The 14818-nt window shown below is 44.9% G+C and overlaps 1 protein-coding gene across 1 annotated transcript in view; it reads right to left on the reverse strand.

Annotated features, from left to right (window-relative positions):
• Nucleotides 1-14818, reverse strand: part of LOC107221612 (hemicentin-2) — a 302996-nt gene that overhangs the window by 241880 nt on the left and 46298 nt on the right. The gene's annotated exons all lie outside the window — the stretch shown is intronic.

Raw genomic sequence — 14818 nt, forward strand, 5'->3', positions numbered from 1 at the left:
TTCGTCATTCTATGAAATAGTGTAGCACGTCACAAGGTATTTGGCGAGTATTTTTGTTCGTGTCCTAACTCGGCCGTTTGAGGGATAAAAACCACCCCCAAGATCTACCCCACGAACAAAAATACGGAAGCACTACCGATTGTCGATAGCGAATGACGTTCAATTGCATTTTATCGAAAAGTTTTGCGTCATTAACGAGAAGCCCTGAAAATTATATTTTTTAGGGTAAACTTTAGTGATGGTTTTTGCCTCGCGAAGGGCGTTGTTAAACGCGTGAAAAAAAATACGTGTCCGATGTTTTTTTTTTTTTTTTATGCACCGCAACGTGCTACGGAACGGAGAAAATCGGTGAGGTACACCTCGGGTGCTTTTCTGGTTCGGAGCACCGAAGTCTTGCTCGGATATAGATACTGCAGAAAGATGGGTTCTGACCCTTGCTCGTTGCTCTTCGGGTGAGGAAACAAAGTTATAGATAAAAAGTCGAATAAATAAAGGAAGGTAAGTGCGAAAAGTGTCTCTCCTGTATCGGTCGTTGGGACGTAAGATTCGCTTGCAGATTTAACCCGCTGATGCACGCGGTACGTGCAGTAAGTAAAAGTTGGAGGATATAATGTGCGCGCGGCGACGTTAGTTTTCGGAATGGCAATTCGTCCCGGCATTGTCTCACTTTGCCGGCGCGCAACGGCGTTAACTCGAACGTGCCAGCGGTAAAAAGTTGAGACCAAGAAAGAGTCGAGAGGGTCGAGGCAAGTGAATGTAATTGGCTTTGGAGGGCGCTATCTCGCTAGTCAAGCAGTTTCTTAGCCCCGGCGCTATCAGCGGGAATATAAATTTTACTCTTTTATTTTCTTGCCTCGAGAAAAACCCTCTTGCGCCCTCTCGACCTTCCCCTCTTAGACCCCACCGCCACCCCTCCTACCACGCTGCATCTCATTCCCCGCTGTGTGCACCATCCGAGTTTCTGACATCGCTTTATAATTTATAATTAAGGGCCTTCAATGGTAAAAGGCCTCGGTTGAGTCCGGAGTCTCGCCACGCGTCAAAGTGAACGTCGTATCGATACAGAAAAAGATTTTACACCCCGGCTCGCGTCGAAGGGATGAATTGAAACCGTGTTGCGGAACGAATGAAAATTAGAATACGATGATTGGTATCATTGCGAGGATCGTCTGCGTAAAACCTTTCGCGCTTACTTCTATCCATAGCCGAATGAGTCCTGAGCATAAGATTTCAGCTAGACACGAATTGTTTGGAATATAATCGTCGGCTACTTAACTTCACGCGGTGAAGTACGAGCGCTGACGAAGGACCGTGGACAAAGTTTGTTAACGATTTCTCTCCACTCCTAAAAGCCGAGTGACACGAGGATAGGTAGACAGCGCGTACCTTGTGCTTATATCTGGGTCAAACTTTGCGGTAACCGTGCTGAATTGCTTCCTTGGTAACTTCGAAGTAAATCCGGATCCGGGGATTGAAACATTGACCACCACTAGCGTGACTTGGCAACGCCTCCGCAGCGTATCTCTCCGAAATACCGAACTGAAGAACGCTGAATAAGATGAAAACAGTCAAAGCCAGAAATCATCGATGAAATCCCAGCGTAAGAGGTGTCCCACCTCCTCTTTCCTTGATATCACTGCTCGGATCCGCAATTTTACTTGTTCGCGCCAACGTACGAATGATAATTAAAACCTTGCGCTTCTCACCATACGCTTTTGCGGGTTCGTTAATGCTTCATGCGTTCACGTTTGAGAGCTTCGCGTAGTTAAGAAGCGTCGAGTAAAGGAAACAGCGGTAATCGCGGACTCCGGATGCGTTCGGTTTATGAATACGTAACCAGGCTCCACCGACCACAGCGTGCTTCAGTCGTACCTGCGACACTGCGAGACTCCTACCTGCCTGTTTAATATTTCACAAGTGGTGACCCTTGTCGCGGCATGGTCACTGTGTGCAGCTTCCGGTTTGAGAGGGTGAGTTAATTGCAGGGTCCTGCGGCTTGCGACCCTCCAGAGCTTCGCAGCTCATCAGACGAGAGAGTCTTTGCTCGTCGTGAATGATTCATCGAGGTCGCGGAGACTCGTTGCCTACGGTAAAGGAAGACGAAGATCGAAGTCGGCGATCGAGGATTAGGGAAGAAAGAGATCTGAGACAGAGAGGGGAGTGATTCGCTCCGCCTGCGAAGGTGGTCGCGAATCGTGTAACGCGAGGACCGCCAAATTTCACGGAGTTTTTGGCTGGAAAGGAGCAAATTCGAGATGTAGATAAGAGTCATCGGCGCCGCGACGACAATCACCACGCGATATCGCACCCGGCGAATCGATCCGAGAAGCCCATCCGTTTCATGGCACTTACCCGCCGGTGATTCACTTTCAAAGTTGCGCAGTTCCCGCGCCTATAAATGTGCAGCGAGAGAATACGAACGGATCGAGTAGACCCTGATTGGCAACCATTGAAGGCGGAGGCAATTTTCGAACGTCGAACGCCGAGGCAGCGAGAGTCTCACCTTGTTAGAAGACGTCTCTATACCGCCTCCGAGGATCCCTTTGAGAAGGACGACTCGGCGGACGGAGACGAAGATAATGGGCCGGTGTTAACCGAATAAGCGTCGACGTACGTAAAATACGCGGGGCCGGTTTTAACGCGAGCCAATCTACGTTCCTACTCAGAAATAGAATAGTCGTGACTGTAATTCGTGACTCTCAAGGTGCCTCTTTGTAAATTTGACGGCGTGGAAATCTCTCGGTGAAGCGATTTCGTTTTATTTCTAATACGCGAACGTCCCGGGATCAGAGCTGCGAGGAAGCGTCGCAAGAGTTGAGAATTGCGCCCTGATTCTCCGAGGAATTGGGATTTTGATCGATCACCTATAGCATCGAGATCGAGAAATTCATCGTTCAATCTGTTCGCCGAGGCTCCGAGAGTCTCCGAGACGGATATATAAGATTTGTTTTAATCCCGACGGTGTCGGGAAACGTACATATATTCATCTTCCAAGCGTCGCATGCCAGCGAAAAATGGTGGAAAGACCCCCACCGCAAAAAGTTTCGAATAAATTCCTATCCGCTGACACCGGCCCGATGCAGCACGTGCAACATCCGCAAATCTATTGATTCTCGATTGAAAAGGCAAGCCGGAAAGTGCCTAATGACTTTTCAACCGTTTTCTCAATTGCATTGAAAAATCCTACCAAATACAATGAACCCAAATACATACGTAATATCAAAAGTCGTTAGACCGGCTGTCGATTTAGCGAAACTAAAGTTCGCGGGCGCGAGCTTGCAGGCCAATCCTTTGACTGGTGCCAGTTTGCAGTGCAGAACTATGTTTAACAGCTGTCTACAATAATCCATGCCATTTGCAAGGAAGTTTCTCGGAGACTGTTGTCCCGTACGTCCAGCGTCTATATCCCGCTCCCGCTGGAAATCGCCGAGGTTTCCGTTCTATCCGGCTGTCAGTCCGACTAGCAAATTAAAGTCAATCTTGGAGGTCCGCCGGGAAACCGCCGCTCCAAATCTGCTCACTGACCATCTTGACGATTAACTTGGCTGAGGGGTCGCCTCGCCGAGACCCGACTGACCGTTACAAGCCAACAATCGCGCCTTGGCAGAAATATTTAGAGAGCCGAAAGATGACTTACACGGCCGATGAGTTGCGTTATTTTCCATTTATACATTTTTTTTTTAGTATTTCGTTCACTTTTCCACGAGGATATCCGACTCCGGGAAATAACGAAATAATCTACGGTAATTAACAGGTGCACGAATTTCCCGTTGCACAAAAATAAGAAGTCAATTTATATACTTTTCCTCCTCGACTCTGGTTCTGCAATGCAGGGCCAGATTCGATCGCGTCTTTTGCCAGGTCTGAAACTTCATTTGAACCAAGAAGAGTGGAAGTTTCTTTAAACTCGCTTAATAAAATAACTTTGGTAGGTATAAGTCACCGGCACGAACTTTCTCATATAGGTATGTACATATGTATGTACGTATGTACGTATGTATATATGTATGTATGATATTTTTAACAAGAGTTCCACATTTCACGATATAACGATCAATCAAGGCGTCGTGGTCTTGGTTATATTTTTCAGCCCTTTGAAAAAAATAATTGCAAAGGTCTGCGAAACGCTCGTTACACTTAACGATAATGAGCAAAATACCGGATAATGTAACGATCGCTGGTCGTAGCTTTGGTTCTTTCGCAATCTAAGCGAACTTTCACGGTAATAGCTCGTTTCATTGGAAATGGTAGGTAACACAACACAAAGAGACAGGGGGAAATAATGATATTCGGTTAATGGATATTTTTGGGTCCGGAAAGGACCTTTGGAAAGTGTTTCCGGTTTGGTTCATGATTTAAGATAAACGCTCGGAGGATAGAGTGAGCACGGCGTGACCTCTGCGCTGGTACAATTTTCTCAAACGAGGTTGAATAAAATTATGGAACTGGCGAGAGATAACGACGAGGGAAAACTCTCGTCTAAAGTAAGAGGAGAGAAGAAGTGGAACGAGTTATCAAATCAACGGGGTATGATATAATTAATTCGGAAACGAAGTATTATATATAAGGTGAGCATTACGCCGCGATCGATTTTTATTCACCCACTTGTTATACAGACGTTTCCGATATCTCGCTGTTAATCCCTTTAAATATTCATCACTCCTTCTCCGGCTATACGATTTCATTTCTGATCAAATCCATATAGACGAACGCCCCGAATTGCTCCGGTTTACGAAATGCCCGCTGTTTCACCGATATCGTGACGCTTCCGTAGATTTATTGCCTTCCCGCGGGCAACGAAATTCCCATAAAGTACAAAAATACGCTTCATTGGTACAAGATACGTACTTCGTGTCGAAGTAATCGACTGTGTACCAACGAAACGCGTCCGCACCTATCTGCCCGAACGTCGAAAACAAGGGTGCATCAGCGCGGCGCACGGAAAATAAAAATCACTTTTCAGAGTATAAGTTTCAATGTCACAAACATTGTTTCGTCGAAAATGATACAATTTTTATTTTATTTTTTTTTTCAAAATCATTTTTTGGCCATTCGTTTTCCAGAGAATGATTGACAGCCGATATTCAAATACGGAAATAAATATTGGTGAACAGAAGGTTTCAAAAGCAATTCAGATATTATGCGATCAACTTTGGTATATTGTTTTTTTTTTTCAATATTCTTGGATTAATCTTATATGAAGACACTGAAAACAAACTGTACAACTTTCATTGACGATGTTATGACTGCAAGACTCTTGCGCCATGGTAAATTCAATTTGTTTCAAAGGTTTCGGAGGAATGTCTGCGACGCCAATCGCGACCTGTCAACAAGTTAATGGGTCGGGTGCAGACACAAGGATTTTCATGTCAAAGGGATTTGACGTCTATCTGCGGAGGGATTTGGATTTCGCTGAACTTGAGAAAACGGGGGGGTGTGGCCAGCTTATAATGCCAGTGAGCAGCGGGCGGCGACTCCTTCAACATTTGCGAATTCTGTAGGATTTCCCTGCGAAACCGATTGGTTTTATTTCATTTCCAGGTAAAAGGTTGATCACTTACTCACCCGGTCGACTAGAAGCTCGCCAAGAGAGAGAGAGAGAGAGAGAGAGAGAGAGAGAGAGAGAGAGAGAGAGAGAGAGAGAGAGAGAGAGACAGAGAGAGAGAGAGAGAGAGAGAGAGAGGGAGAGAGACAAGCAACGGTCCTCTCGATATTGTTATACCCGCGCATAAAGTTCTTTGTTGCTGACAACGCTGACAATGCTGGCGTCAAAGAAACTCAAAAGAAGCGAGTAGGTTCTAAAATTAAATGGAGACAATAAAACCATTCTCATCTATTCCGCCCCCGCGTAGGCATGCACATACATGTATACGTATATATCGGACACATACATACATTGTACGTACATGTATAACCCGTTAGGTAAACGACAAAGAGAAGAGCGTGGCTGCACTTGGCTTCTCGCTTGATAAAATGATAGAAGGGGTTCGAGGAGGGAGGGAGGGAGGGAGCTAATAAAAATGTAATTAACTTCATATAAGATGAAAGTGCGGCCCGAGGCTGAGAAGCGAAAAGCATAGAACGGCTGCGGGGAAAAGCAAAGATGGCGGAAGAAATTAAACCAACCTCACTCGCGCAGTTAGTGTTCAGCTTTCGACTGCAGGATGAAAGAAGCCCTCCTCTCTTCTTCTCTCTTCTTCCCGCTCAATTCCCAGCGATCGCTGAAGGTACAATCCTCGAGCTCTTCGCCACGGCACCACTTTTGTCTTCTAAATTATTTAATTCTTTCCCCCCTCGAACGAAATCCTTTGTGAATTTCGATGGACGTAAAATTAGAGGAATCGCGGTTTACGGCTTTCAGCGTGGCAACATTCCTTTGCCGGTAATAAATAAACGTAACAAACGGTCCGACCCGATAATTTAGCGTACTTAGTCAGGGCGCATTTTCGAAAGTCGGTCAACCGATTTATCTGAACAAACGCCGGAAAACTAGTACTTGAAGCACCTGGCTGGCTTAAAATCGATACACTTTATAAATTTTATTAAGGGAACGTTCATAAGCCACGTAGTTTATTTAGGAGTTACGGGGGGAAGGGGGGAGGGGGCAAGAAGCTACTTGAAGACCACATGAGGGGGAAGGCGATATTAAAGGGAGGCCACATAGCTTTTATATTCCTTGAGAGCCTTGAAAATAAAGCAATATAATTAGTCATATTCAATTCGGGATTCCCTTTTTTGAAACTTAATAAGATGTCTAATGTAGGTACTCATTTTTACACGTATAATAGTAGATTTCAGTAAAATGCACGACATATTTATTAAAATAATAAATTTAACAGTATTCAAAAGCGATGCGCCATTAGAGTTGGGCGGGGGGAGGGGGACTACGGTAGACTTCATGAACGAAGGGGGGGTTGAATCATAATGAAAATAGAACCAGGTGGTTTATGAACGTTTCCTTACGAGGACTCGTCAAATTATTGTACCCGTAAGATATGAAAATATCCTTAGAAATATTAAAAATTAATAAGATATTGGAAATTATAAACGCAAGATTTCATATTGATGCCCCATTTCCAGTCGCTTCAAAATGGTTATGAAGACACTAGTGGATTCGTTCGATCTTGCTCCACGAAAGCTCGTTTTATTTGGAAGACCATCTTCTACAAATTCACTAAAACAATTTTTTTCATCACGTTAGCTTCGTCAAATATTTAATCTTACAACACGGGACCGACATCGATTACGAGCAACGAAAAGCCATGTTAAATTGCAGTGACTGCGTAGAAAATAGTCTTCTGAATAAAATAAGCCATCATAGAACGAAATCCAATAAATCTACTAGATTCTTAACAATTCAAAGCGAGTTAAAATGAATCACGAATATGTCCGAGATTTTTTTATAATTTCATCAATTTCTAACTTCGTATTTCGTAGAGATCTTCGTAGCGTACGATCATAATAATTCGGTGAATAGATTCTAAATGTACGACTATCTCGGAATAAAATTCGTAAGGAGTATCGATTTTTATCCAACCACCCTATCCTTAAAAGCAACAGATCGTCGGGTTCTCGAAATTCTCGTCACTTCTCGAACTGGCGGAAGGAAATTATTGAAATATTGGTATTTACTGCCACCAGTCGACATGAATAAGGGTCCGGATTTTTTCACTTCTTCTTTCCATCGCCATCCCTTATTCAGAAGAACGATTTTGTGCACTGGTGAAACCGGAACCGCAGCAGGGAGGAAGTCGGAGTAATTGAGGTAACGAGAAAAGTTTGATCGAATGTAGTTATTACTCGAATGGCGATTTTGTGAGATTACAGGGTGTGAAACGACTGTGTGGGAATATCGATTTTTGAACGCGAGATGTATACGTAGATTCCTCGTACCTATACAACCAGCACGTAGTAGTAGGAAAGACGATGTCGTCGTCAGGGTCACGGGACACGCCTTCACGCATTTCCGGTCGAGTGACTGATGGCTCAATTTCGAAAGGAAGACAAATCTCTCACGGAAGCTTCGAGCTGCGGCTCATCCTCCAGGCGAAACAAGTACTTGCCAATTCAAAACCCATGGCACATTCGGTGCGTCGAGCATTCGCATGAATCTGCTGATACAGCAACTTGTACTCGCAAAATTGGGATACGAATGATCGCGAGCACTGGAATTTCAATATCGAGACTTGCGTGATGAAAAATCAACGATCATCCGTCTACATTTTACAATGAAAATTTATGAGAAAGAAATTGTGAAACGAATGGCACGCTATCAAGCGATTCCAAAGATTTGTGTCCGTTGAATATTTTCGAGTTCTACAGAATTCCAGATTCGATGGTTGAATTTGAGACAGGCATCGATCGCTCTTGCGATTCCCTCCGAAATTTCGAAAAATCGTTATTCCGAGAGTTCACGCCCTGTACAGACAGCCGGGTTAGGGGCATTCGCCTAGAAGCATAATAGCCGAGTAAATTAGCGCAAGCTTCACGTTTGAACGCCGCTGTTCCCCGTATTGTTGATCAACGATAGAAAATGTAATTGGCAACGAATTCGTATCACTTGATACTGCCGGATCGATTTGTCCCGGTGAAAAGCTCGCGGGAGGAAAGCGCCGATTGCATAGCCCGCGGGCTGAGTTTATAACGAGGAAGCAAGTCGGCGTGGCGGCGGAAAGCTCGTCCCGATGACACGCCGCGTCGGCAGGGAAAACGAACGGGAGCCATCGAAGCGAGTCCGCGTGCCGACAGTTAAAGTCAACGCCTCGAGCGACGTTTGATCGACTCGACGTCCCGACGCCGGCGTCGGAGGCGATCGCTTGGGGCCACTCGTCGCCGGTGCGGCCCAACCGGAACGAAAGAATTTCAACTGACAAACGAGGGTGCGTGCCACCCTTCCGCACGCCCGGTCAACCGAATTTGCCTGAAGCTTGCGGGAAATGCGGGAAAGGCGTTTCTTACCACCTTTTTTTACTCTCTCATCATTATCATACTCCAGTTTTTATCATTCATACATGAGCTGTGAAATTTCTTCCGCGAGGGCGAATATTTGCAATAATTAATCATTGTTTTCTGAATGAGCTTCTGTATTCCAGTATAAAATACGCGCGAGGAATGTTGCAGGAAGGATTCAACAAAAAAAGAAACAAAAATTTTAACCCCCTTCGTTAATCGCCTCAATTTTATGTATACAACGACGACGGGTTATGTGAACGGGTATATATTTCGCTCGAATTTTACTCGTATGTAACATAATTTGAGGTGATCCTTGACCCTCCGTTGGCTACCTAGGACGAATTCGTCCATCCATATCAAAAAGAAGCCTCAAACTAGAGATGTACGTTTTTTTTTTAATTTCTGCTCACTCCTAAGTGGGTAAAGAACAGCCTAAGACGAATTTTTCCTAAGCGGCCAACGGCGGAAGCGAAAACATAGGTGGCAAATGAAAGATTAGTACGGACATCATAGTTGTTTCTCTGCTTCCTGCCCGGGCCAAAACATTTTGAAATAAAATAATAGAAAAATGTTGCAAAAATCTCGAGCTCCATAATCAATTCTACATTCATCTGGAAACCTTTTCATTTTTTTATTTAAATGACACAAGTTTCTCCGCACTTTCGAGACAATTCATTACGAAATCGACATTTTCTTTTTACTAAAAATACGGTAAGTCGATCATGTTTTTAACAAAGTTTCACGAGTTGACGCAAAATTAATCCGCAAGTATTGATTGCGAATAAAAATGAAACGTGTTGTTTCCTTGAAAAATTGCAAGATATGAATAATTTTAACGGAGGTATATTTGGTCTCCGCTTCGTTGCCAGTTTCGACGCTCTTCACCTGGAGGGTGACACAATCGGATCCCTTCTGCATCATTCATTCATCTCTTCGTGATCCTTGAACACGCATTGGTACTCGCATGGTGTTAATAAAAGGTTCGATCAGCGTACGCTTTCATTTTCTCACAAAAGCAAATTATTGGGGTAGTGATCATGTATATAAGGCACGTTCGTCACAAATTTTTAGCCCGTGTGACATGAATGTACTTATATTAAGGTGTGTAAGTTTACTGCAAAGTTGCAACTCACACCCACACAATTTTCATCCTTAAGACGAATTAAATCTATTTTACGGATATTAAAAAATAAGAGAACTCTCATTTTTTCCCCGCATTGTTGTTATTATCAGTGTTGAGCACTCCGAAGTTTAACCACAGAGAAAATCACGATGAAAAAAACTTTTCAGCTAGTTCGATAACCGGTGAACTCAGTGTTTCAACGATCTGTACGCAAGACGATATTCAAATTTTTTCAAATAAATGAATAGCAAAGTCGACGATGCGCAGAAACTCTGTGCGAATCACGTTTGCGAGAATTATAAATGATTGAAACTTTATACTTGTTAGAACTTGAAAAATGTCACAACGTAAGCAACGGAAACTTGGTGAAATTTTTGAAGTGTGGTCTATTCAAAAAATCAACTAGTCAGATTAGGATTCTTTGTTTCAATAATTTACACAATTCCTTTGTAAACATTTCTCGTCAATCGCTTAACACAGAAGTTAAGGGAAGGAAATTTCATCCTTTACATGAAATATTTCAATCCCGATTGATATTTCCTTGCGTCAGTCAGTTGAAAATCGTGAAAACTTACTCTTCGAGAAAATTCAATATGGCATTTCTTTTAGTCAAATTTCATACTGTACGTAACGATAAGGTTCCCGAGCCCTCTGGCGCATTGCGAGGAAGATGAGAAACAGGATTTCGTAAAAGGGAGGACGATGTGAAAATATAAGGATGATAAAACGAGGCGCGAATAGATGGTGAGAAAAAACGAGGGCAGAAACTCTTGATCCGGTAGCCGAAGGATCCTGCAGGGTTCTGTAATCTTACCTGGGTACGGTACGAAGGCGGTAGAGAATGACCCGTTGTCCTTAAAATTGTTGAAAAATCTTCCATTATCCCAAAGGTCACGCAAACGGGACCCTTATCGAATCGTCGGCCTTCGGAGACTTAACGAGATCGAGGAGGAACGATGAGAGACGAGAGACGAGAGACGAGAGACGGGCGTCGGTCGATCGAGGCTGAGAATGAGGATGAGGATGAGTACGAGGACAAGGATGAGGACGGGGATGGCGATGGGCGTCCTTCTCCAGGAGGTTCGAGTTTCTCGTTAGTACTACGCCCGGCGCAAGATTTATACGATTAGACAGATTACCTAAGATAATACGCCCTGGCCTCCCCAAGTTATCATTATCCGGCGTGCATACCTATAGCCAACCTCGGCGATGCACACACCTAAACCTAGTTTAGGTATCCAGGTATACGTAATGGGGTAGCTCGGGATCAGCCGGGCAGCATTCGACTCTGCGATACACGGCAATTTATGCGCGGTGCTGCTTTAACGATCCGCAAACGGATAAATACGTCGGTACGAGCCTACTCTGTGTTAATCTCACCGTCGCGACGATGCAGGCGAGGGAGGAAATTTCCAGGCTTATTTTCACGCGGCAAACATCAAAATTCAAAGTTTCGCCGCTCCTCGACCGCACAGCAGCGAACGAACGACTTCGCTCAAAGTATCCGTCCCAAGGCTGGAGGCAAATCACTCGGGAATTTGAAATGGCGTTTCATACGCGGTGCAGGGACGCCTCGACCGCTGACCACAGACCTTCGCTGCGGGACAAGCGCGTTACTGTATCATTTCACGATGTAAAGATTTTTTTTATGAGAAGTATACCTACGGGATGGAGAATGCGATGATTTAGTGTCGGATTACGGGTATGGGAAGGTACGTGCGGTACCGAAACGTATTTTTGCCACCGTCGCGGGGTCTCGCGGATAAAAATCGGAATGGGCGGATCAGTTGCAATAATTGAGTGATTAGGAAATCCTTTTCGCCGGTGAAACAATGGAATAAAAATGAAATCTTTTTTTTTTTTTTAAATCATACAACTTTTGAAGAGCCAAATTTTTCTTTAGCATAAGTTCACTCCGGATTATTTTAGCTACCCTTTGTGTGGAGATTTAAGGCTCGCATTGAAGATACGAGACTACGAGGAATACAAGTGGCATAATGTTCTGAATGAAATATCTGTAACCGAATAAACAGTGACGATCGAAAAGGTAAGACTTCAAAATCTGCATTTGAGGTAGCCGAGGCAATCCGAACGGGGTAAAGATCCGAGTTTGATTCGAGGATCTGAGGATTTCCATCGAAGTGAAACGTGCTACAAGTTTGATACAGAGGTTTTCGAATAACGCGTGTCAATGTTTGAAAGAAGAAACTTATTCCGCGAAGGTAAATACATACATCCGAGACACACTGTTCCAAAAGTATTTTTGCACAATCAGCAGTCGTGTATCCGGTTGAAATAGATAACCGCCTCACAGTCTTGAACGCAGAGGATATTCCCTTGAAAATTTAAACCGCACACTAGCTATAAAAAAAAAAAAATGGAGATGAGACTGTGAAATGGAGACTGGTAGGCGACGTAAAATAGAAGAGTAGCGCTGCCCGTTTGTGGTGACGCTATTCCCACCCGTAGAACAAGCGGGAAAATTACGGAGCAACGGACGCGTCCCTTGTTTCATTTTTTCAATTCATGCCTACAACGCGGAGTTTCCTTGTTTACGCGATTCTTTCCTGAGCGTGAATTCTCCGCCACTACGCTTTGCTCGCATGGAAAAATTATTTCCTTTAGTAAGTGTGACGCTTTTGAACCGAGGAAAAACAAACAAGAAAACATTTCACGCCGTCGACGTATCCATGACACAGTCGGTAATAACATCAGATCCCACGTGAGATCAAAAACATTAAATTCTAATGGTATCCATCCGGGAACAAAACGGATCGGAATCTGTCAAGATCAGACTCTGAAATTTCATCATAATCCGCGTATTAATATTTCATTATTACTTCCACTGATAGTTTATTTTAATAAAATTCAACTCAATCACCGCAAATTCAACTCCTCTAAGCCCTCAATTTAACATTTTTTCGTTCCAGTGATTTTCCCACTGTACTCTACAGTCTAGACTGGTAATCCTGCAAAATAATCCAAGTTGAAAATAAAAACGACCACATTGAGGGACGGTGATCAATTCAACCTGCATGACGGACCGAAGAAAGCCGAAGAACCTGGAATCAGCACAGCAGCCTCGCCTCGGTGTAACGTTAATTGCAATCGAGGTAATTACGAGAAGATTCTTGAAACTAATTGTAGCCGTGGGCGGCTGGCGGCAGTGAGCTTGGACTGCAGGGATTCCACACACACACGTACGCGTTCGTATACGTATAACACAGCGAGATCTCTTCAATTGCGAATAATTAGGACAGTAAGGGGTAGAGCTACGCGAGTTATCCTTCCGCGTGCAAGCCGACCGCGCATTGTTCTCGGTGCACAATGTCCGGACTGCAGAGCCAAGGTTGGAGACTCGAGAAAAGTGGCAGGTACTTTCCCACATGTACACCACTCGTTTCGTCCGCAAGTGTGTACCCGCGAGAAACCGTCGCTCAAAATCCGGCGGTGCATTCCGCACGGTTCCTCCGGCGTTCCATACGGACGTCGCGTCCCGGCTGAGATCGCAAAGCTCGTCCGAATCTCGTGAGAAGAGTATATTTATCCAGGACGCACGAAGTGCACACCCGATGATGCATCTTTCAAGGAAGTCAAGTGTCGACTCCCCATTTCCTAGGGGAATATGGGAATATGTTTGCACAAAAGCGTCCCTCTGTCACATGTTACTCGCGAATCGGCGCAGATCAAGATGCCGTTCTGGAGATTGAAGCGTCTGCACGAAAAACGGACCGCACGACTCGCGCCAGGATCTGAGAATTTTTTCCCACCCCTAGACGACGCGGTGAAGGGTCGACGCTTCGGGTTCTGATCACGTCTCGTTGGCGGTGGATACGTGGCGGCGGTGAAGGTCGTCTCGGATACATACACGCGTGTGAGAAGCGGGGGTGGAAAAACCGATTCGAAAATATCGGCCATGCGGAATCGCGAAGCAGAAAAGCGACCGCACGATACACGCGATTTTACGAAACCGCGGGAATTAGCGAATTTGCGAATTTAATCGGGGCGCGGATCGAGACGGGCTAAACGATTCTTGCAGCTGGAATCGGGCCGTGGATTATATGGTCACGTACGAAGAGCCCCCCCCCCCCTCACCACCCCTGACCTCCCCCCTCGACCCTCGACCGTGGAAACAGATGCGCTAAATAGCCCGCTGGGATCCGAAAGCTCGACTCCGCAGTCGACCCCGGTGCCGTACTACGTACAGCCCTCGCTTTGAATATGATAAGGGGTGGAACCCCGCCCGCGAATTCAGACTTGGCGAATGCCTCGGCTAAACGTCTGGCTTCGTGTCCAGTCGAAGTGAACCTAGCCTCGGCCGTAGGTAGAGGTACATGTTTCTGCTGGTCGAATCGGGCGAGCTTCTCGCGGTTGGGTTTGGGAAGGATGGGGGGGGGGGGCTCACACGGGTTCATAAATTACAATTTCAAACGGACAAAGTATCACTGGTCACGTGAACTCTCAATTTAACGGGCACCTCGACGAGCCTGCATCCGCCTACCTCCGGGATTGATATTCATTCCCATTATTTGCAATTGCCTGTGGTAACGCACCGTATGCTGTAACAATGATTGGTAACGAGTTTTTCACCGCTATTCAGTTACCGAAATTTTTTTTTCTCGACGCAACCTTTCTGACCGTTGTAAAGGGTCTCCGTTTTTGCAGCTGAACGAATACCCCGAGGAAATCAGGCCCACGTTGAATTCGGATTAAAAGTTATATTTCATGGGCCATTGTTGACTT

Source organism: Neodiprion lecontei, chromosome 6, assembly GCF_021901455.1.
Source record: "Neodiprion lecontei isolate iyNeoLeco1 chromosome 6, iyNeoLeco1.1, whole genome shotgun sequence".
Classification (NCBI taxonomy): domain Eukaryota; kingdom Metazoa; phylum Arthropoda; class Insecta; order Hymenoptera; family Diprionidae; genus Neodiprion; species Neodiprion lecontei.